At 40.3% G+C, this 22,691-nt stretch overlaps 1 protein-coding gene across 4 annotated transcripts in view; it reads right to left on the minus strand.

Moving 5' to 3' along the window:
- Nucleotides 1–22,691, minus strand: part of esrrga (estrogen-related receptor gamma a) — a 157,273-nt gene that overhangs the window by 109,895 nt on the left and 24,687 nt on the right. For 3 of the 4 annotated variants that reach the window (XM_085175442.1, XM_085175368.1, XM_085175563.1), the window contains one exon: nucleotides 2,662–2,741. The gene's annotated coding sequence lies outside the window, so the exon portion shown is untranslated. Of the gene's footprint in view, nucleotides 1–2,647; nucleotides 2,742–22,691 lie in introns of all 4 variants that reach the window. The other variant, XM_085175496.1, reaches the window with a different exon arrangement.

The raw sequence follows: 22,691 nt of genomic DNA on the forward strand, positions 1-22,691 counted from the left end.
TATTATTAAGGATTTCAAGGCGTAATTAGAGCAGATGCACCTTGCCTTAAAAAGGGCAGAGTGGAGGTTTCTGGAACAACTTCACCTACTTCCAAGATGCATGGAGAAAAGTATAGAGTCAGATGAAGTTAAAGCTTCAGCAACGCTTTGTTTAATTGTGCATTTCAGCTTGTGGCCTTCATCATCATGCTCATCATCAGAGTTTAAATATCATATATACAAATAAAAATAAACACAACCAATCATGTACATGAATAAATAAATAAAAACAGATAAAGATTTTTTAATAAAAAATAAAATAAAAATGATGAAACACTAAAGGTGTGCTTTATCATACAAATAAAATATAGTGAAATAATAAAACTATAAAAGAAAATTACATTAAAAATACATTTATTAGGAGCCACTATCTAAACTTCTTAAATGATACTTCATTCATACATCCTGGAACAAACTTTAAGATAAAAAATCCATCCTGTTTTTCTTGAAAGAACTTCCATTACTTCCTCCCTGGTTGAAAGCCACAAGTTGTCCTTCATACCACATGTGTTGCTAGTGCATTAACCTTGTAAAACAAGGGCTAAAAAGCCAAGAGTGGGAAAAAATGTGCAGTTTTATCAAATCTAATTTTAGGCTGAAAACAAGCAGTGGTGTATGTCGGCAAATCGAGGAATTGTGCTAAATCTTACAACACAGAATTTCCTCTGAGAAACCCAATTCACACCAAGTATCTGCAATCAGTTAAAATTTATTTCTCAAAATTATGATTCTCAAAACAAACATTGCAATATAATTGTATTAATCTCCACAAACACTGTCTGTACAAGGTCTTTAAAAATAGACACGATCTATCAAGGGTAAAGCAAACAAGAGACGTGAAGAAGCGGCATAAGTGGTGCTTTTATGAAACTCATGAGTTCCCAACTAAGGGTAATTTCTTTCATAAGTAGCATGCACAACCACACAACCACAATTACTACACACAGAGACACACACATCACTAGAATAGCTGTAAAAACAGGTATTGATGAGAAGGCCTAGTCAATGACCATCAGAGGAAAACAGAGACCGCCATTAGCCAGCCAGTCAATTGCTAAAGCATTCTGGGTAATTCTAGCGCACACATACACCCAGACATGGGGATACACACATTGACAGCAAGAGGACACCCCTCAGGGACATCTTAACCACGTACACACATATACACACACACACTGAGACAAAAATTAAGGCAGGATGGCTTTTATACTGTCATGCTCTGTCCTTTCATTTTTCTATCTTGTTCTTTTTCCTCCATGCTCTCTATATCTGCCTTACTCTTCCTCTGCTTTTTAGCTGTTTTTTAGTCACTCCTTCTTTCTCTCACACCCAATGTCTCTCTCAGGGGTAAAGTGGTTGTTGGTTGTTCCTAGGGGGTCTTAACCAAGTCTCATTAGTGCAATAAAGTAGTTTGTGTGTGTGTGTGTTACTGTGTATGTGCATGAGTGGTGGTGATGATTGTGCATTAGCCAGCCATCTAATCAATGGGAAAAACCACTGAGCCCGGGTCCCTGCTTATGTTACCATCAGAGCTATTTATACGAAAACACACGTGTCCAGACACGCAAAAAATCACAGCATATGGTTATGTGACAGCCATATGCTGTCACACAAGGTTACGGGGAGTTTGACTCATGCCTTTCAATTCATACTCAACTTCAGCTTCAACACGACAAAATTTCTTTCCACTGTCTCACCCTCCCTCTGCTCCTCTCCCCCACTCTTATCTGTCTTTTCTTGTGGGAGTGAGACAGATTAACGTCAATGCTGGTTTTACTTATCATACTGTAGCCAGCACAACCCTCCAAGCAACAGAATGGGAGCAAACTGCAATACAATCAACACTGGGTGCAAGCAAAGTTGTACTACAACTGCACGACGCGTGCAAACACTGCATGGCAACATATTGGTTGGCACCCTTTTACTAATGCGTGGCATGGTTATGGTGGTTGGTTTTACTGACAGATTTAGAGCTGCCTCAAAATGCCAGCTTGATTATCTTGGGTATTTTGAGGTTCCTTCTTTCAGACCTCAAAGTCTCCAATTACCTATGACAAATAAGCATATACAACTGATATACAATATACAACTGATGATGATAAAACAAACAGCTCTTTTGTCCACCCACTGTAGGTTTGATACAACTTCTGATATAGATGAGTTTCTTCACTTTTTCATGCACACATTTACAAACACAAACATTCACACACAAACCGTTAGAGCTTAATGAAGCAGAACTCAGCCTGGTGCCCATTAGCTTCATAATTAATAATTTCTCCCTGCCTCCTAACACACTTATCAACTTGCAGAGGAGGTTGCATGCATGTGTATGTGTGTGTAATTAAGTGTGTGGGGTATGTGCGTTTGTTTGTGCCTGCCAGTGTCTGTGCACTTTGGCAGATAAGAGATGTAGTTGGTAAGGGAAATGGCATATGCGTGCAGACATGATCGTTTGCATGTCACTGTTATGTGAAAACCGTTAACTCGATTCAAACTACCGGCTTTTAAATGTTTAAATGTTGACACTAAATTGATGGACAGTTAATGTGTGAAAACAGTAGCAAAAAAGAAGCAAATTATAAGCAGAACAGTCTTAAAAATTACATACATGAAATTACATACCACCGTGGAGGGGGATCCATTGTGTATTCTCCATTTCCTCTTTCTCCCTTGTACTTGGAACTTGTTTTTACTGCTATGATCTATAGATTGTCCGAAACGTAAAAAGAGACAGCGAGACAGAAGGAGAAAAGCAAAGGGAAAGGAAAGAAAACATGAAATTGTTAGAGAGCAATATCATAGGCCCTCTTATCTAATTCAACAAACTCTATTCCTTCCTTCCTTCACTTTTTTTATTCCGTCATGTTTCCCCCATTCCTTTTCACTGCACTCACTCTACCTATATCCCCTTCTTCACCTCCCTTCTCTCTATCTCTGTGAATAGAACATCAAAAGCCTCTGAGTTAGATGGGGAATGACAGTATTTGCTATTGGTATGCAGGAAGACATGTCTGCTCCAAAGTGTTAGTCTAAAGGCCTCGGCTAAGTGTTTGTCAAGACATAAAGCCATTGTTCTCGTCTCCTCTCCTCTCAGATCTCAGACCTCTCCCTTTTTCTTTCTCCATCTCCTTTTCTCGCACCACTTTTGTACTTTGATGGAACATTTTACTTCAGTGTGTGTGTGTGTGTGTGTGTGTGCATGCGTGTGTGTATGTGTGTTAAGTGTATATATGAGTCTAGTATGAGAAGGGTTTGTGTGTGTGTGTATTGTGTGTGCCACTGTGCCTTAAGAAATTAAGCACTGCTGCACAAAACATTGCTGTTTATTTTTCATAAATTTAGATATTTCCATAACAAGCTGTATCCAGTAAATTAACTACAAAAAAGTGTAAACCTTGAACATACGCTTACTCAGGATAGAAAGATTTCCTGGTAAAACTTTTTCCTCACCTTTCTGGCAAACAAAGGAAATAATTTAAATCAAAAATAGAAAATAATTAACCAAATTACCTGTTCAAGGTAAGTTACGTTGAAACCAAGCACACCATTGTTTTTCGTGTGACATTACCAATAAGTTTGATGTGTCACATGGCCCTATTGAAAAAACAAAAGTTGTATCCAAGATGGCCGACTTCTAAATGGCCACCATGGTCACCACCCATCTTGAGGAGTTTGCCCCCTCACATATACTAATGTGCCACAAACCGGACTTTAATATCACCAACCATTCCCATTTTATTACTGTGTATCCATATAAATGGCCCACCCTATATATCGAGAAATACCAAGGGCTCAGAGAAGAGCTCGAGAAGATGTGGAGGGTGAAGGTGATGGTGGTCCCAGTGGTAATCGGGAGGCTGGGGTCTATCACACCAGACAAGACCCCAGGTGCAGGCTGTGTAAAGATGCTCCAGAGACAATCCAGTACATAACAGCAGGGTGTAAGATGCTAGCAGGCAAGGCATACATTGAACGCCATAACCAAGTGGCCGGCATAGTGTACAGGAACATCTGTGCTGAGTATAACCTGGAAGTCCCGGGGTCAAAGATGCCCCCAAGGGTGATGGAGAATGACCGAGCTAAGATCCTGTGGGACTTCCAGATACAGGCGGACAAAATGGTGGTGGCTAACCGGACATAGTGGTGAGGAGTTTGCCCCCTCACATATACTAATGTGTCACAAACCGGACTTTAATATCATCAACCATTCCCATTTTATTACTGTGTATCCATATAAATGGCCCACCCTATATATCGAGAAATACCAAGGGCTCAGAGAAGAGCTCGAGAAGATGTGGAGGGTGAAGGTAACGGTGGTCCCCGTGGTAATCGGAGCACTAGGTGCAGTGACTTCCAAGCTAGGGGAGTGGCTCCAGCAGAACCCGGGAACAACAGCGGAGATCTCTGTCCAGAAGAGCGCAGTCCTGGGAACAGCTAAGATACTGCGCAAGACCCTCAAGCTCCCAGGCCTCTGGTAGAGGACCCGAGCTTGAAGGATTGACCGCCCACAGGGGCGAGTGGGGAATTTATTTATTTTTATATATATCTTTATCATAATATTTTACGAACAATTAAGTATAGTCTTAATTTACTATATGATTTGGATTTCAGAAGAATTTAGAATTCACATACAGCACAGCACACCTTTCTGTATGAAACAAGTAAAAGCACAATTTGTCCACAAAAACTCTAACTAATTTATAAGCAGAAGAAACATGGTTGAAAGCAGTGAATGCACCTAGTGGAACAGCACCATAGAAGCAAAGATAAAAAGTTTCACTTCTGGTCAGAACTTGTAGGAAAGAAAATTAAAAGTAAAAGCATGACACAAAGAATTGTAATTTGACCCTGAAAATTGTGGATTATGAGTCCACCTGAGAAGATTGCATTAGCATCTTTTAGATCATCTGTCACTGGCAATATGTGAAGTCACAAAATATATGCGGTGTATATGGCTCAATAAATGCTGTAAAAAATCATATTGATGTAGAACATACATATGTAGAACTGCTCAGCTAACTGCACAAGCAGCATTTTTTTTTTAAATTATACCATTAATACAGTTCTATGATACAATTAAAACAGTAGTCTTTTTTTTGCTATCTTTTACTCCCACTCTTCTGTTTTCCATTATTCCCTTGTCATCTGTCCAGCATTCGATGACAGTTTTTCTTGACAGCCATTGCCACCATCACTTTTAAACTTGGAGTGTGTGTACACACCACATTCTGACAAGGGATATATCCAAAGCCTGGAAACAAAAAGGAGCTCTTTCTTTGATGTCCAATGCAACATTATATAGGGTGGAACTGTTAAGCACTGATAACCCTGCAGCTCTCATCTCTTGCGCTTTTTCCCTGTCTCACCCCCACTCTTCCACTGTTGTCCTCCTTTCTCTCTGTCACTTCACCTCATACCTCTGTCCCTTTCTTTATTGTCTTACGGGTATTTTGTTGTTGTTATACGGTTCTTTTTTCCCACCTCTCTCTTTTCATCAAGTCAGTTCTCACAAGAGAGTTAGCATCTTGTAGTGGTGTTTGGCTGATCACCATTTGTGTGTATATGTGTGTTGCGTTACTAGGTGCTGTCAATGGTATGGCAGTGAGCCTAGTGGTGCCAGTAAAAGAGATTATGAGTTGATTCTGGCGGAGGAAGCTGGTAATTCTTTTAAACCAACAAAGCTGTTCCATTAGCCCCCCGCTGGTGTGCTGAAAAACAGACACTATAATATTCCCAAAACACAACAGCGTACACAGCTAAGCATGCACACACATACCCTGCACTGATCTGAAAACACATTTGGCCAGGAACCACACATACTCATGAACCTCGCCATAATTTCAAAACACATTCAGTCAGCTACATGCTAATTTTGAACATGCACATGACAAATTTACAGTTTGCATCCAACCACACTCACACATGCAGACCGCATAAAGATACAGCTGTTACAGACAGCAACGCCTTAATTCAAATCAATATTGGGCTACAAACTCAACCTAAAAGCTTCTTGTTCTAACATCACTGAAATTATTTTTAGCTGAAGCAGGAGCTATATGCTTTATGGATGTTTTGTCCTTTGACAACTATGTAGATGACACACAACTGTAGATCTCTTTTCACCCCAATGACATTTTAACCTCAATGTATTGAATGACTGTATCCAAGACAATAACTGTTGAACGGCACAGAACTGGGGTAGCTATTGGCCCCAATGCGTCCAATCCATGTACAACACACCTGATTTCCTCATCTATAAACTGGAGCCAATATTATAAAAATGTCATTGTCACCTTAGCTTGAAAAATATGTTAGCATAGTTGTCCAGTTTTATTTTATGCAAGACATTTAGTAAGATAAGATCAATCTTATCCAAAAGAACTCTTACATCCTGTTATTTCCTCTAGGTAAGATTACTGAATTTTGTTACACTCTTATTTGAGACAGAAAAGTTCACACAGCTTGTCAAAAATTGAGCACCCAGACCTCTTATTAAAACCAATAACAGAAAAGATATCTTCATTGGTTACCTATTAATTTCAGAATTGATTTTCAGATTTTATTGCTGTTTTTAAAGGCCTGATCCACCTTTCAGATCTCCTGAGCCAAGGCTTTGCTGGCCAACCCAAAATCTTGAGCGTTTTTCAGTCAAGGCACTCTTTCTTTGCAACTTTCTTCCTAAGGAGATCGGACTGGCAAGCTTGTTCAGGTCTTTAAAATATCGTTTAAAGACACATTTTTATAAGCAGGACTTTTCTGTCCCTCCACTGTGTTTCTTCTGTGTTGTTCTAAATTTAACAACCTTTTATATATGCTTTTTATTTTCTGTTTTCCATTGTTTTGGCTTTTTTAATGTCCTTGTGATGTATTTCCCTACCTAATGATGATTTAACTTTTTAATCATTCTATTTCCATTTGTTTCCATCTTGTATTCTGAAGCATTTTGTAGCTTTGTTTTGAAAAGTGATATATAAATAAAGTTTTTTATTATCATTATTATTATTATTATTATTGTTATTATTGCTCAGATGTACATAAGGCTGTCACCTGAAAGTAGGAAAACAAAAACAAAACAAGCTTCATAAATGCACATAGTAAATAATCCATAATCTTTCATAAATAATCCATAAAACTACCCCAAATCACTTTGGGTTTTCCATTCTGCAACCAATGTCTTTAGGGAACTAATGTAACAAGAACTGCAAGGGGTACTCATGAACCATGTTGAGTTTTTTTTTTCTTTTTATAAACAGAATCCAAACAGCCCTCTCAAAGAAAAAGGCACCACTGCCTAACTGCAAATGGACAGTAGACTGAGCACAAGAGAGTACAGAAAACAAACTGGCAGACACGCAGACTAAGAGAGAGTGGCAGGCGGACAGTAGATTGGGCTCTATGACCTGCTGCTATGGGATACACACAGAGTAACACACAAACACACACATACCAGTTGGGATATCCAGACCTGCCATTGAACAGGATTACCTCTGTCATTGGAGGACTGGTATCCCCTCATCAGTACGCGCGCACACACACACACACACACACACACACACACCATAATGGTTCACTGGGCAAGCTGATAAGAACGTGTATGAATTTGTGTGTATGTGTCCATGTATGCGTGTGCTAAGAAGTCTCTGATGGCAAGGATTAGGGACTCTTGACTCAGTCTCTCAGTAAAGAATCAACCAGCAAAAAACATGCTCTCTCTGTATGTCTGTCTCTCTCTCTCTCTTTCTTGCTCTCGCTCACACACACGCACGCACGCACACAGTATCAAGTGCTGCGTTGGATTTCACTTTACTGCTTGCTACAGCATATATTTGACTCTACAAAATGTTTTATACAGTAAAATTCAGTTGTTTGTTGAGAGCAACACACAGGTAAGGTTGATTGTTTCTTCTGATGCTACAATAAAAATAAAAATATGGTGTGGTGTGGTACCTGGATAATATTCTTTATTAGTATTCTATGGCATTTTTTACTGCCTTTGTAACTGTACCAGTCAATTGTATGAATGTGCACATGCGGGGCTTTAAATACAAAAAATTTAATAAGGAAGATAAAACTGGTCTCGTGCATTCTATATTTTCCAATACCAATGAACTTACTTGACTAAATTGTAAATGCAAAAATTGTACTTTAAATAAATGGGTTAAAGTTGACTGGAGTAAAGGACCTGTTGGGCACAGGAAAATACAGTAACTTCTACCCTCCTTTAGCATGTCCAGAAGTCCAAATTTTGGTGCGATGGTTAGCATCTTCCTCTGCCTTTTGGGTGCTACCGCAGGTGCCTTTGACGATGCAAAACGTTTCTTCGACATTGTTGTGTTTGTTGGGGAGAAAACTTACAAACATCAAGTACAGCACTTCAGAGTCACACTGCTAGTGATAGAAGATTTAGGTAAATTTGACAAGCGGAACATATTTGTTCTGTACAGGAGACACTGCACGGAGGACGATGGAACACAATGCACTGTAAAAAAAAAAGAAAAGGCATGTGAAATTGCACATAAAAATACGCAAAACTCAGTCGCTCATCTTCAGGTTCCAAGTGTTTGTTATTAGCTTTGTGTTATGGTAAATGGTAAAAATGGCCTGTATTTGTATAGCGCTTCACTTAGTCCCTAAGGACCCCAAAGCGCTTTACACTACATTCAGTCATCCATTCACACACACATTCACACGCTGTTATGTTTGGAGTTTCTGCCACAGGGGAATAAAGCTGCCTCTTTCTGTTCACTGAGTCCAGCGTTTGGGTCCTCTTTTCCTGCCTGCACACGGCACACCATGACAGAGGCTGCGAAAGGTGAACTGCGTTATAGTGAGGGACCACTGTATAGTCATGACTAAAAGATGAGTTTCTACTCATTTCTTACTACATTTTAAATTTCTAATAATGGACTACCCAGAACTAGTAAAATATTTTTATTGTACTAGATGGAATTGTACTCATTTAGAAGATTTTTGTTTGGCGTGGTAAAACAGCTTGTTACTCTATAAAACAAAACTCTCTGTATAAAGATAGGACATCTTATTATTCATCACTGACAGATGAAAACAGAAACAGGTTTCTTTTCAGCTCTGCAGCCAGACTGACAAGATTTAAAAATCCTGTTGAGCCAAGTATTCCTTCAACTAGTAGTAACTTCATGAATTTCTTCACATAAATGTATTAAACATTGAAGAAAAAAATATTCACACCTTTCTAACAGATGTTTCATTGGGTACAATAACTTTTAATACTGCTGATATTTATTTAGACAGTTTCTCTTCAATTGATCTTTCAGAATTAACTTCTGTTACGGTCCTGGTTTGGTGACCCAGTGTTTTGTTTTGTTGTGTTGTGTTTTTGATATTTGATTTCATCATTGTTATCACTATTAGTGTTTAGGTTTCTTTATCAGTATTTCTAGCTCTCTAGTAGGGGTGGGCGATATAAACGATATACGATAGAAACGATATAAATTTGCTAACATAGCTGTGTCGCTAGCAATCACGTAGCACAACATTATATACCAGGTAGTCCAACTTCAGTAAGCCTGCAAACGCCACTGCTGTTTAGTTTTCTCTCTTTATTTATGTTGGAAGTGGAGGCAGAGCTGTACGTTTTAATTAGTTTCAAAAATCTCTCAGTCAGAACATGGTATGAAATGTTTAGATGTAAACTAGCGAGATAACTTCCTGTTAACTTCTAACTCCGTTAAATTTTATAAATTCTGTTTTCATGGACGCCTGGATGTAAAACTTAATTGTTACACCCGATAAAGCAGCAACGCTGTTGATTTAATTAAAGATGAAAGAATTTAGACCGTTTTTAACTCTCAGTGTTCGTTTGACTTTGGGACCTGAAGTGGACGTAGTTTTGGACCCAGATTACTCCGCGAAGCTTTTCACTACGGCAGCCGTAATGCTCTGACAATCCATCAAGCAGTGCGGCTTACCAAAGTTGTACTAAAACAACAGAAATCGCTTCGAGGTCAGTAAGCACAACCAGAATTCATACATAAGGCACACTCTCGATTTTTGAGAAAATTAAAGGATTTTTAGTGTGGAAAATACATTATACAGAAGAAAAGAATATATCGTGATATATATCGTTACCGCACATGCTTCAAATTATATCGCGATATGAATTTTAGGCCATATCGCCCAGCCCTACTCTCTAGTTCTTTGCTCTGTGATTTCTAGTTCTTGGGTTTTGTTCCTGTGTCCCTTTTGTTCAGTGTCAAGTCTGTAGCTGTGTCCCAAAACGTAGACTGCATCCTTTGGAGGCTGCATTTGAAGGCCGATTACGTCACAGCCAGGCGACGAAGGCTGTCCCAATTCGTCGACTCCTTTGAATGTGGCAGACAAATGTGTCCTTCATTTCCCCAAATTTGAAGGATGGGTCGGGTGTGTCCTTCGTGGCCCACCATATCCCAGAAGTCATAGCACGGCCCAGCCAATTCCAGTTTCAAACAATGGCGGCCGCTACTAAGTTTTAATATTGCTCTTATTAATCTTTCTGGGTCTCCAAATAAACTTTTAACATATTTTCAGGCGAGGAAGTAGCCGTGTAAACTTCAAATATCTGCTTGGTTTATCAAGACATTGCATATTTGCAAAAGTGCTCCAACGTTTTCTGAGACGTCTGTTACCCACCCACTTGATAGCTAGCCGGGGGTTCAATAGTCACTCGAGCCGGCAAGAGCAGCGGACTCCCAGCTTCATCATTTTCAGACCCTGCTGTCTTTCGCTACTCAGGTTAAACATGACATATAAGTCACTCGGATAACTTAAAAATGTAATTGTTTGGCTTTTTTCTGTGTTTTATTTGTTCCGGACTAAATTGGTTTGGCTGAGATCAAAGTTATTAGATTAGATTAGATTAAATAAAACTTTATTAATCCATTGGGTGGGTTCCTCCAGGATTTTCACACAGCTGAATAATCGTCAAACAGAAAACTGATTAAACAGAAGTGTGAGACGGTCGAGAATTTACACCAGTGTCCTGTTATATTTTAGAGAGCAAGAAGCAGACGGCTGAATTTATTAAACTCCACCGAGACACCGGTGACGCAAATCTGAAGGCTAGACTGTCCCATTTCACAGCCTCGCACTTCCAGCCTTCTCGGTCTTCGAAGGACCTGGCCTTCGCGGTCTACGTGGGCCGGGTCCTCCGAAGAATGCGGCCTACGTTTTGGGACACAGCTTGTGTCACTGTGTCTGTCATGTACTTCCTGTTTTATTTTGATAGTCCCTGTCCTGTGTGCAGTGTGTCTGGTTTTGCTTCCCTTTGTCTCGTTAGCTCTGATTTCTCCCAGCTGTGTTTCCCTCCTGTCTCCTATTCCGTCATTGCTCCAGTGTGTATTTAAGCCCTGTGTTTTCCTTGTTCTGTTTCACATTGTACCCTCATTATGCTGTTTTCTCTCCATGCCCAGTTTCGTTCCATAGCTTTTTAGCATCGTAGTGTTTAGATTTCAGTTCGTATTTCTAGTTCCTCGCATTTGGTTTTGTTTTCTGTGCAAAGAGTTTTTTATCCAGCAATAAAAGCTGCATTTTGAGTTTAAGTCCGGTCTCTGAGAGTTCCTGCATTTGGGTCCTATCCTGCCTGCCACACAGCACATATCGTGACAACTTCAATAACTTCTTCCTCCAAACCATCATTGTATCTATTAGACCCATACCCACAACACAGTTCAAAGTCCTATGATTAACTAAGGCTACAATTTAAAATATAATCAATTTATCTCTATTAACACAGTGCTTACCAAATGCTTTCAAGGTGGCTGCAATTAAACCACTACAAAAAAGGCTTTACTTGACCTAGCTGTCTCAGCTAATTATAGACCAATTTCAAACCTTCCTACAACTTCAAAAATTCCCGAAAGAGTAGTTATAAAACAGTTAACTGATCATTGGAAAGGAATGTCTATTTGGGGAGTTTCAGTAAAGAGTCAGAACACAATATAGCATTTAAACAGCAGTAGTGATGGTTACTAATGGCCTTATTACAGGCTCTTATAGTGGACGTGTCTCTGTATTTGTCTTGTTAGACCAAAAGCAACAAGCTGTTTTGAATTGTGTATATAATAGATTACAACTGTGCATGTAAATGACAAGTCTTCACACAAAAAAGATAATTGTCGAGTACCACAGGGTTTTGTATTGGGACGAGCACATTTTATGTTATACATGCTTCCCTTAGGTATTGATTTTCATTGCTATTCAGATGATATCTAGCACTACTTGTCTATGAAGCTAGAAAATTAACTAACTAGTTTTTTTTTATTGGCATGTCTTGTAAGACACTGGCGCTTGTATGTTCTGTAATTAAACTTGTCATATTTTACCCTAAGAATCTATGTAACATGGTGTTACTCTGGGTGGCATTAGCAGTAACACTGTCAGAATCTTTTGACCAGGATATATCCTCCAATGAGTACATTAAACACACATGTAGGACTAATTTTTTCATCTGCACATTGCTAAAATTAGAAACATCCTATCTCAGAGGAATACTGAAAAACTAGTTCATGCATTCATTGCTTCTACTGTAATTCGTTATTATCAGTTCTGAAAGTTTTCTAAAAAGCCTTCAGTGAACCTAAAAATACTGCAGCGAGTAATGTGGATGAGAACGCAATGTCATATTTATCTGATATTACCTTCTCTTCACTGGCTACTAGTTAAATCTGGAAATGAATTAAAAATTCTTCTCCTAACATGAAAAGTCTTGCATAATCAAAATAATGACCTCCAAAACGGTCTGCAATGCCCAGCATCTACCAAAAGTGGTCTAAGGAAGAAACAGTGGTGACCCAGCAACAACGTCATGGGTGCACACTGATGCATGTGGGGACCAAAGCCACATCAGACCCATGTGGTCCGATCCAACAGACAAGCTACTATAGCTCTAACTGTCAAAGAATTGATGCAGATTCTGATAGGAAAGTGTCAGTGTCCTGAGTGATAAGGGTTAATTAAAACATGGCTCAGATTGGGCAGGGGTGGGCTGTGGAGGGACAGTGTTTGTTAACAGTCCAAATGACCCAGGGGAAGAAGCTGTTTCTGGGTCTGGAGGAGTGAGACTTGACTGACCTGAGGCATTGACCAGAGGGCAGGGTGACAAACAGGGGATGAACAGGGTGCAAGGGGTCACCTGTGATGGCCCTGGTTTTCTTGAGACAGGAGGAGTTGGTAATGGCCTCCAGTGGTGGCAGAGAGTAGTCATTCAGTTTTTTAAATTACCCTCTGCACAGCCTTCTTTTTCTCAGTTGTGGCCCCTGCGTACCAAACACCAGGCAGTAGTAGTACGCTCTCCACTGAGGAGGGGTAGAAGGCCAGTCTCTGATGTGCTGAGAAGCTATAGAAGCACTTCATGACTACAGACATGAGGGCTATATGTCTGTAGTTACTGAGGCTTCTTGTTCCAGCATTATTGGGGTTGGGAATTACAGTGGAGGCTTTCAGACAGGTGGGAACGGTAGCATGAGTGAGAGAGAGATTGAACATCCTGGGATTGGGATGCTGTCTGGGTCGGCAGTACTCCTTGGGTTCACTGCTACCAGTCTCCTCCTAATCTCATGTGCCCAGAGGGGAGAATCTCAAACTGAGCAAAGAAGTTGTTTGCTTGGTAAAGGCTTGGATGCCTCTCCACACTTGGTGGTGTCTGTGGGGAAACCCTCTATCCTCCTTCTGTGGGCCTCCTTGGTTTGTTTGATGCCCATCCTCAGTTTGGCTCTGGCAGTGCTGTACAGAGAACAGTCTGAGTTCACTTAATGTAGAAAAGGACAAACTGAGTAAAGATCTCGAGGTTCAGCTGTTTAAACATGGACCAGTCTGCGAGATCAAAACATTTCTGTAGCTTGAAGAAAGCATATTCTGGCCATGCTCTAATTACCTGGGTGCTTGGAGGTTTTTTTTTTTCCCCCTTTGCGGGGTATAGGCAGGGATTTCGGAACACTGTGAAGTGGTCAGATTGTCCTGGTTGGAGAGGGGTGTGGCTCTGTACATGTTACTGTACATGTGATCCAGTGTTCTGACCTACCAGGGGGGACATGTAACATGTTGGCGGAATTTGAGGAATACAGATTTTGAATATGCCTTATTAACGGCCCCAGCAATTCTGCCATTTTCTGATGACAAGTTGAAGGTGGTTGAGTGCAGGGCTACTGTTACCTTGTGAGATAGATAAAGGAGCCTTCACTGAATGGACATGGCCTCTAAGTCCAGTGAGCAGTGACTGACTATAATTATGCTGTTACGGCACCAGGCCTGGAGCACATATGAGCCCCACAGAGAGCCCCATGCCCCTTCCCTTATCCGGGTCTTTCTTGAGGTGTAGGGTGTGGCCTGGTATCTCCAAGGGAGGCATCAGGGATTTGTGGATGGAGCCAGGATTTAATTACAATCAGTTGACAACACTCCTGGACAAAACAGTTATAGTAAAAATCTTATTACTGTTGAGCTGTTTTCTTGGCCTAAAAATGAACCAAATCTTAATCTAATTGAGCATCTGTGGGATGCGCTGGACAAACAAGTCTGATCCATGGAGGCGTCACCTCACAACTTAAAGACTTAAAGGATCTATTGCTAACATCTTGGTGCCAGATACCATAGTCAATGGTATCTGCAGTAGTCAACTGAAATAGTTTTCACTTCACAGTGGTGCCTTGTCAGGGTTCATTTGTGAAATTTCTCGCCTTCTTAATGGGGTTGGGACCATCAGTTGTGTTGTGCAGAAGTCAGGTTGGTACACAGCTGACAGCCCTATCTGACAACTATTAGAATTCATATCATAGCAAGAACCAATCAGCTAAGTAAAGTTTGGAGGTTTAAGAATTGAAGGTCAGTCAGTCCATAAAATTGCTAAAATTATGAATTTGTCCCTAAGTGCACTCGCAGAAACCATCAAGCGCTACAACAAAACTGGCTCACATGAGGACCGCCCCAGGAAAGAATTTCATATGTGTTCATTCATAGTTTTAATGCCTTCAGTGAGAATCTACAATGTAAACAGTCATAAAAAATAAAGAAAAACCATGAAATGAGAAGGTGTGTCCAAACTTTTGACTGGTGGTGTACATACACTAAATCTGACTGATCTGTTCCCTAACTGTAACTCATTTTGCTGTTTTAAGGGCTTTTATTCCCTTTATTCTCTCCCTCTCTGTTTCACATTCACCTTTCTTCTGGCAATCTATTTTACCTTTCTAAATGTTACCTTTAGAAAAACAGGTAGCTGTTGAGCACCTTGATGAGAGACAAAAAGGTGCTTGCATGCAATAACAGTATGAACATCTTTGTACAACTTTAACAGTTAAACCTGATGTGTGGGTCCTGAGAGGTCTGCCAACTCATCTATGGTCAAGTTGAGAGCAAATGATCATCAGGACACTTGGAAAAACTTTGGAACTCATAATAGGAAGTTCGGCACTATCAATCACTCAGATTTTTCCAAGAGATACACAAAATTGCTACAAGTATTTGCTCTTCTGCCTTCACATGCATATGAACTTGAAAGCCATCCCATTCCAAGCCATATGGTTTAATATGATGTCTTCTGGGAATACTTTCCACAAGGTTTAGTAGTGTTTTTAATGGGGGCATCATCTCTAATTCATCCCAAAGTTGTTCAGTCGGACTGAGGTCAGGACTCTGTGCCCACCAGTTCTTCCATACCAAACTTGCTCATCCATGTATTTATGTTCCTACAAAGTTTGGAGCATGAAATTGTCCAAAATGTTGTGGTGCGTTGAAGCATCAAGAGTTCCTTTCATGGGGACTAAGGAGCAGAGCCCATGTCCTGAAGAAAAAACCCCACACCCTGTTCAGCCAAACTTTAAATTTAGCACAATGCAGTCAGACAAGTACCATTCTCCTGGCAACTGCCAAACCCAGACTTGTCCATTGGATTACCAGATGAAGAAGTATGATTCATTACTCCAAAGAACATGACTCCACTGCTCTAAAGTTCAGTGGCAGTGTTCTTTACACCGCTGCAGCTGATGCTTTGCATCGTACTTGACTGGCTTAGACAGGCTTAGATGCAGCTGCTCAGCCATGGAAACATGGAAGCTCTCTACGTACTGTTCTTGAGCTAATCTTAAGGTCACATGAAGTTTGGAGGTTTGTACCTACTGACTCTGCAGAATGTTGGGGATCTCTGCATACTATGTTGCTCACCATCCACCGACCATGCTACGTGATTTTATGCGGCCTACCACTTCATGGCTGAGTTGCTGTCATTCCCAGTTGCTTCCACTTTGTTATAATACTAACAACAGCTAATTGTGGAATATTTAGCAGCAAGAAAATTTCAGACAGCACAGATGATGTCCTAACATGGTACCACACTGAAATTCACTGAGCTCCTGAGAGCAAACCATTCTTTCATAAATGTTTTTAGATACAGTCTGATTTTATAGGTACTTGATGTTATACACCTGTGGCCATGGAGGTGATTGGGATACTTGAATTCAATGATCTGGATGGGTGAGTGAATACTCTTGGCAATATAGTGCATGATAATCATACTAATATCACAGTGTTAATAGTGTCAGCACAAAGGGAAAATGTGTAAACTTTGTACGTATAATTCATACCAGAGCTATTGTACAGGATTGCATTTAACTCTACAGGTGTATCCATCAAAGCACGCAATGAATGGACAAACTTGTAAACAGAAAAAAATGAATGGCAATTCTCTTGCTCTCAGACCTTCTGTTTTAATGATATTACTTCATAAGACAAAGTTGTCTTTGAGATGAACAGAAAGCCTCAAATTGAAATGAATATGAATAGTGTGCATCTGGATTGCAGTGTAAAAACCTCAGCATAGAAACAGAAAAATGCAATGGAAGGAAATGATGAAAAGGGAAGGGAATCTGAATGAGAGAGAATAGAAAATGAATGTTAGAGAAAGAGAGAAGGAGCACTTAACCCCTGGTTAGTGGGGTCAGGTCCCTATGGTAGTGAGGGAAGAAGGTCCCTATGCCAGCATGTATGCGTGCATACACACACACGCACGCACACACACACTTCAACATTTACAGAAATGGACACACTGCAGAAGCATGTGCATATACACAAAATCCTTCATGCACACAGTGCTTCTAAATGCAGACAATTTTCTTTGGTTTCAATTCTTGAGGGGAACATTTGTACCCAAGAAGATTTCCCATCCAAAAAGCCTCTCAACCACCATGCCACCCCTTTACGCACACACACAGAAATATATAGGCTATGCACACACACCCAAAGGACCTGGCTTTCTAAAAACTCTGGAAAAAATGCAATTTTATGACAAATCTCCCAAACTGCTTACGTGTGTGTGTGTGTGTGTGTGTGTGTGTGTGTGTGTGTGTGTTGCAGATACACAATGAGACAGGAGAGAAGAAAAGGAGGAAAGACAGAAGAAACAAAGACATAGTGACAGAAAAAAAGACCAAGAAAAAAATTAACCAGATGGGAAGAAAAACGAAAAACAGACAGAAACACAGAGCAAAAAGAAGAGCAAGTGAGTGCAACTCAGAGAGAGAGCATCAATTATTTAGGGAAGGTAACGTGAAGCTTCCTTGGATCAGGCAAACTGCTGGCTCTTCCCCAGAGAAAAGAGAGAATGAATTAGGGTGAATTTATTAGAGACTGTGAGTGTGTGTCTGTGTCTGTGTGTGTCTGTCAATACCGTCCAGGCACCCACCTTGGTTTCTGTTGTTGTGCGGGTGCACAGCCCAAGACACACACACGTGCACACGCGCGCGCACACACACACACACACACACACACACACACACACACACACACACACTCCCATCCTGAGAATCCCAAGCCTGTTTCCAGGTTCATTAATAAAACAGCAGCTCTTTATATGTGCTCTTCCCCTCGTTGTCTTGCCTTTCATCCTCTGTTTGTTCACACACACAGTGGGATTTTACTGTGTGCGTGTGTGTGCGTGTGTGTGTATGTGTAAACTCCAACTGGGATTTGGGGATGGCCCAACTGTTTGTTCATCAGTCAGACAATAGTCGACCCCACTGTGGTACATATAAAAAATCTGATCTCTCTTTCATCATTGGTAAAAGGGAACACCACTCAATTCAAGCCTTTCCGGGCTTTTCTAGGTAAATTCTTCCTGTTGAGCCAGACCTCTTATTTACCATTTTAGTACGAATATAGGCATCTTTCAGATGATACAGTTATTAAGAGTAATTTTAAGCATTTAAGATAGCATTAATTTCTGGAGGTTTACAAAGCCACTTGTGGAAAGGCTGCTTTAATTTCACTCCCCCCCCCCAATTCTTTAGGTGACACCGAGCAAAACTTTAGCTCAAGTCTTCTAACTACTTTACTATTTTGCTATTTTATTTCTGACAAAAGTGACGGGCCAGACTACAAATGATTTGGAAAGGGAGTCAAAGAGTTTTGCTCATTTGTTTGTTTTTTTATAGTTTTTGAACATTGTGAGGTCTAACCTTGTGGTAAATTCACTGCAACACTCACTCATTTGCATTGTTTAAATACGTACCTGAATGCTCCAGACCACTGAACTGCCAAAACCTCTGCTTTTGTGGAGATCATCACAATTGCTAGAGATCCATTAATTGCATGCATTTGATTAGCAAAATCTGGGTGCTACACAACCTTTTAATCCCTATGGAAGTTATAAAGCCATACTTAGTTTTTCACAGGACTGCACAGAGTCCTGTGAAAACTTTCTTTTTCAAATGACCGTAGCTTAAGTTCTGGAATGAGTCCAAAGGATAGAGGGTGGAGTCAGGCACCTGATTGTCAGCACCTGGGGTACATGTAGCTCAAAACACAACAGCAGAATAAGCATTTTTTGGCATTGGCACGTTTTTCATGGGTGTAATCCACCTATTCAACTATGCTGCTCAACCCATAAACACATTGTCCTTACAAATGTGGCACCATTTAAGGGAAAATAGACATACTTTCTAGCACTACAGTACTACAAAATGTACTGCCAAGAAGCATTGTTATGTCAAAGACATTTATATAAATAAGTAACAATACCAATTACAGCTGCAGTACGGAAGCTTTATTTCACACTAGGTTTGGGCGACTGGACAAATTTATCGACCATCAATGATAGGCTGAGCCTTCCGCCGATCGTTTTTACAAGAGAGATTTATTTATTTGCCCATGAGTAAGTTTGCTAATAATGTTGGTTGAAGCTAAGAGAAGCAGTCAACAGGAAAAAGAATAGCACTGTTTTAACGAAACCCTATTCCAGCTGCGAGCACATGCACCCTCCTCAGAGCAGCGAATCATTTACTCAAAACTCATACAGAAAGAAAGGCAGTAGCCTATGTTCAGAAAAAAAATAAAAAATAATTATTTAAATAAAGAAATCCCCACAATGGTGGGGAGGGAAACAAAGAGAAACTGGCTTCTTTTTCCCACTATAACCGTGTTTACAGGCCATTCCAGTGTTTATCTATCTTACATACTTCACCAAACAACAAATACAAAATGAAACAAAACGTAAGTTAAAAATCAAAATGTCTCTTCCAGCAAACATAAAAAAAAATCTCTGAAGTCTTTTGTGCAATTTGACGTATGATAGACAGATAGATAGATAATCCAAAAAGTAGCTATATTAATACTAAAACAAACAAGAAAATAAAGTAAAATATTCCTTCCAATCAATACTTCCTGTTATGTTCCCCTAAAACGGGTCCAGGCGATGAGGGAAAGTAACAAAAATTGTCTGGGTCAGCAAAAGGAGACAGAGGCAAAATGGTTAAATTAAAGAGTTTTATTACGGTTTCTATTAATAACTCAACTAAAAGAGATGGACAAGCCACTATAACCATTTGAAGAAGGAAACCAAAACTCAGACGTAGGTCAGTACTACTGAAAAGTAAGTCAAAGAAAAAAGGGTTAGTCACCAAATACACTCCTCTCCACCGAGCAGGAGCAAACAATCACAAAACACAGCTCACTAGCTGCAAACACCAAACACACAGCTTACTAGCTCCAACCACACTAGGAGCAAAAAACGCATGCAGCTCATTAGCTGCAACTGTTAACATGGCTCTCTGGCACCAGAGCTCACCTTTCTCTGGCCTTAAATACCTTTAATTGCTGATGGGAGGCAGCTGTACAAAAGAAAAAAGGTGGCACCTAAGGCAGAAGGGACGATAGGACACGCACACACAGGCAACTTCAGGAGGAGGGCCTGCTAGGGCCGTAACACCCCCTCCCATAAATACAAACCCGTGGTTTGTCAAATGGTTTTACCTGTCGCGATAACCAAACCAATCAATCAAGCCTGTAAGTGTTGCATCACCAAACTGTAGGCTTTCCACCTACCAAACCCCATAGCAACGGTTACGCATCGCCTGCGGAAGCTGCCAACCCCATCTCAATGGGTTCAAAACACTGACTGAGGGTGGCCACAGACCCTCAAAACAATGTCCCATGTGATCGCCACGCCTTTTTTGAGCCATCACATGTGGAGATCCCAGCAGGCAGACAGAAGACCTTACTGGAACAGTTTTCAGCTAATTCCTCAGGTCAGGGGTACAGGCATGTTTGTTAGCCAGGGGTGCGGGTCTGAGTAGTGGTGTTATACATAATCTGTCCCCCTGCAGGTCATTTTGAGGATCTGAGAAATGGTCAACCAGCGGCAGCTCAGGGTTAGTTGACCTCTTACACTGACCACAGGAGCAACTATACCCCAAGTGTGGTCTTTTGCTGGGCCTGGCAACCTTGTCGGTTTGAGAACCACAGCTTATTGTTTTCAAATCAGGCCTTTTTCCCTTCGGATGCGCTTTCCGCTTGAGTGCCAGTTTCACACAATTAGCAACCACATGGCCAGGCTTGTGGCAGAAGAAACACAGTTTGGGCCTAGATCTTATAACCACCACTGCGTTAGCCTTGTTACCTGGCCCACTCTTACCTCTCCAAGATGTACTATAGCGCAGAGGGATATCATGTCCTACAGCATTTGTTTTATGAGTTAGCTTAAACTCATCTGCCAGTGTGACAGCCTGCTGTAAAGTGGAAACCCTTTGTTCACTTAAATAAAAAGCGATACACTCAGGAACCGCTTACATATTCACTTATAACACTTATATGTTCTACACGCACAAATCATTCTGTGCGTGATTAAAGTGCTCCGCCCATTAAGAAGTCAACTGCACGAATATATCGCCTATCGTCATTTATTGGACTGATGAATGAAAATTTTAAATATTGCCCAACCTTATTTCACACCTCTACCAGTTAAAGTAAATATGCAAAAATTCTTCACCATTGCTTGTGACCAGGGAAAGTTACAGTTTAGTCTACATGCACTTTAGACTGTAAAGAATGTAAAGCATCAAAAATGAGCTTAGCTCTATCTAGTCATTGATGGCTGTTGTAAAACATGTTAGGCTTCGGTATGTCACCATACACAGTAGAACTATAAAAGTTCTCTACAGTGCAAAATCTGATTTATTTGGTACTGAAGAGCCTGATTAGTAACTTTGTAAATTCACTAGGAAAAGGTTTGATTGATGTTCAGTTATATCCATTCAAGCCTTTGGTTGAATGTTGTTTTAATACACCAATAAGAAAAAGCTCCGCTCCTAACCAAGCTTTAATTAAATAATGGAGTGTATTTTTTAGTTCTTAATTTTTCTTATTAAAGACATTCAAATCCCATGGGGCTTCTGCTTGGCCAGTCATACTGCCATTTTTTAGTGACAAGTAAAACAAACATTTTGAGAAACATTTCCACACATACATGTCAGGGTGTTCTAGTCACTGCAAGCAAACACACAAATCTACACACAAAACACAGGCACACTCTTTCCAGCCCCATCCTACCTCATTTCCACCTGTTATACTATTTTCTTGCACTTCTTCCACTCTTTCTCTCCGTCTCCAAACAAACACACACGCACGCACACACACACACACACACACACACACACACACACACACACACACACACACACACACACACACACACACACACACACACAGGGTATGTAAACATTTTAACAGCTCTGGACTAGAGACGGATCATTCTGGTTTACTGAGATGAAAAATAGGATTCAAAGCAACACTTTTCATGGATATTCTAACTGTCAAGCTTTCAGCCTTTCTGCGCCACGTTTTCCCCCTTTACTCTTGCATCGTACCTCCATCTGTTACGCCATCTACAGGTCTCACATCCTGCCAATCCTTATTTTCCATTCTTTACCGATATTCACTGTACAGATTCCCCACAGAAGCAATTTCCTAATTCTGCCTTTTTGTCAATTTGTTATTTGATTTATCAGGCTCCAAGAGCTTGGGTGATACTCCCAATTTTTAAAGTTGGGGAAATCAATGGATACTTTAAAATATTTATGTTCAATAATGTTTGCTACCTTTTAAAATACAACCCTGTTACAGCCAATTAGCACAAAACAAATCTATAGTCTGACATTGCCTAATCTAACAGAGGCCAAGCAAATGAAATACAGAATCACTGTTCTATAAATTTCCTAGGTAAGAGGAGCCTTTTCTGGTTTTCCCTGCTCTGGAAGTAAATGTCACATTTTATTTTATTTTGCATTTTCATTGGACAGTAGAACACTGCCTGTGCATTTTAGGGTCTAGACACACCTAATTTAACATTTGTACAATATAATAGATATTTTTAA

The sequence above is a fragment of the Neolamprologus multifasciatus genome, chromosome 1, assembly GCF_963576455.1.
Source record: "Neolamprologus multifasciatus chromosome 1, fNeoMul1.2, whole genome shotgun sequence".
NCBI classification, from domain to species: Eukaryota; Metazoa; Chordata; class Actinopteri; order Cichliformes; family Cichlidae; genus Neolamprologus; species Neolamprologus multifasciatus.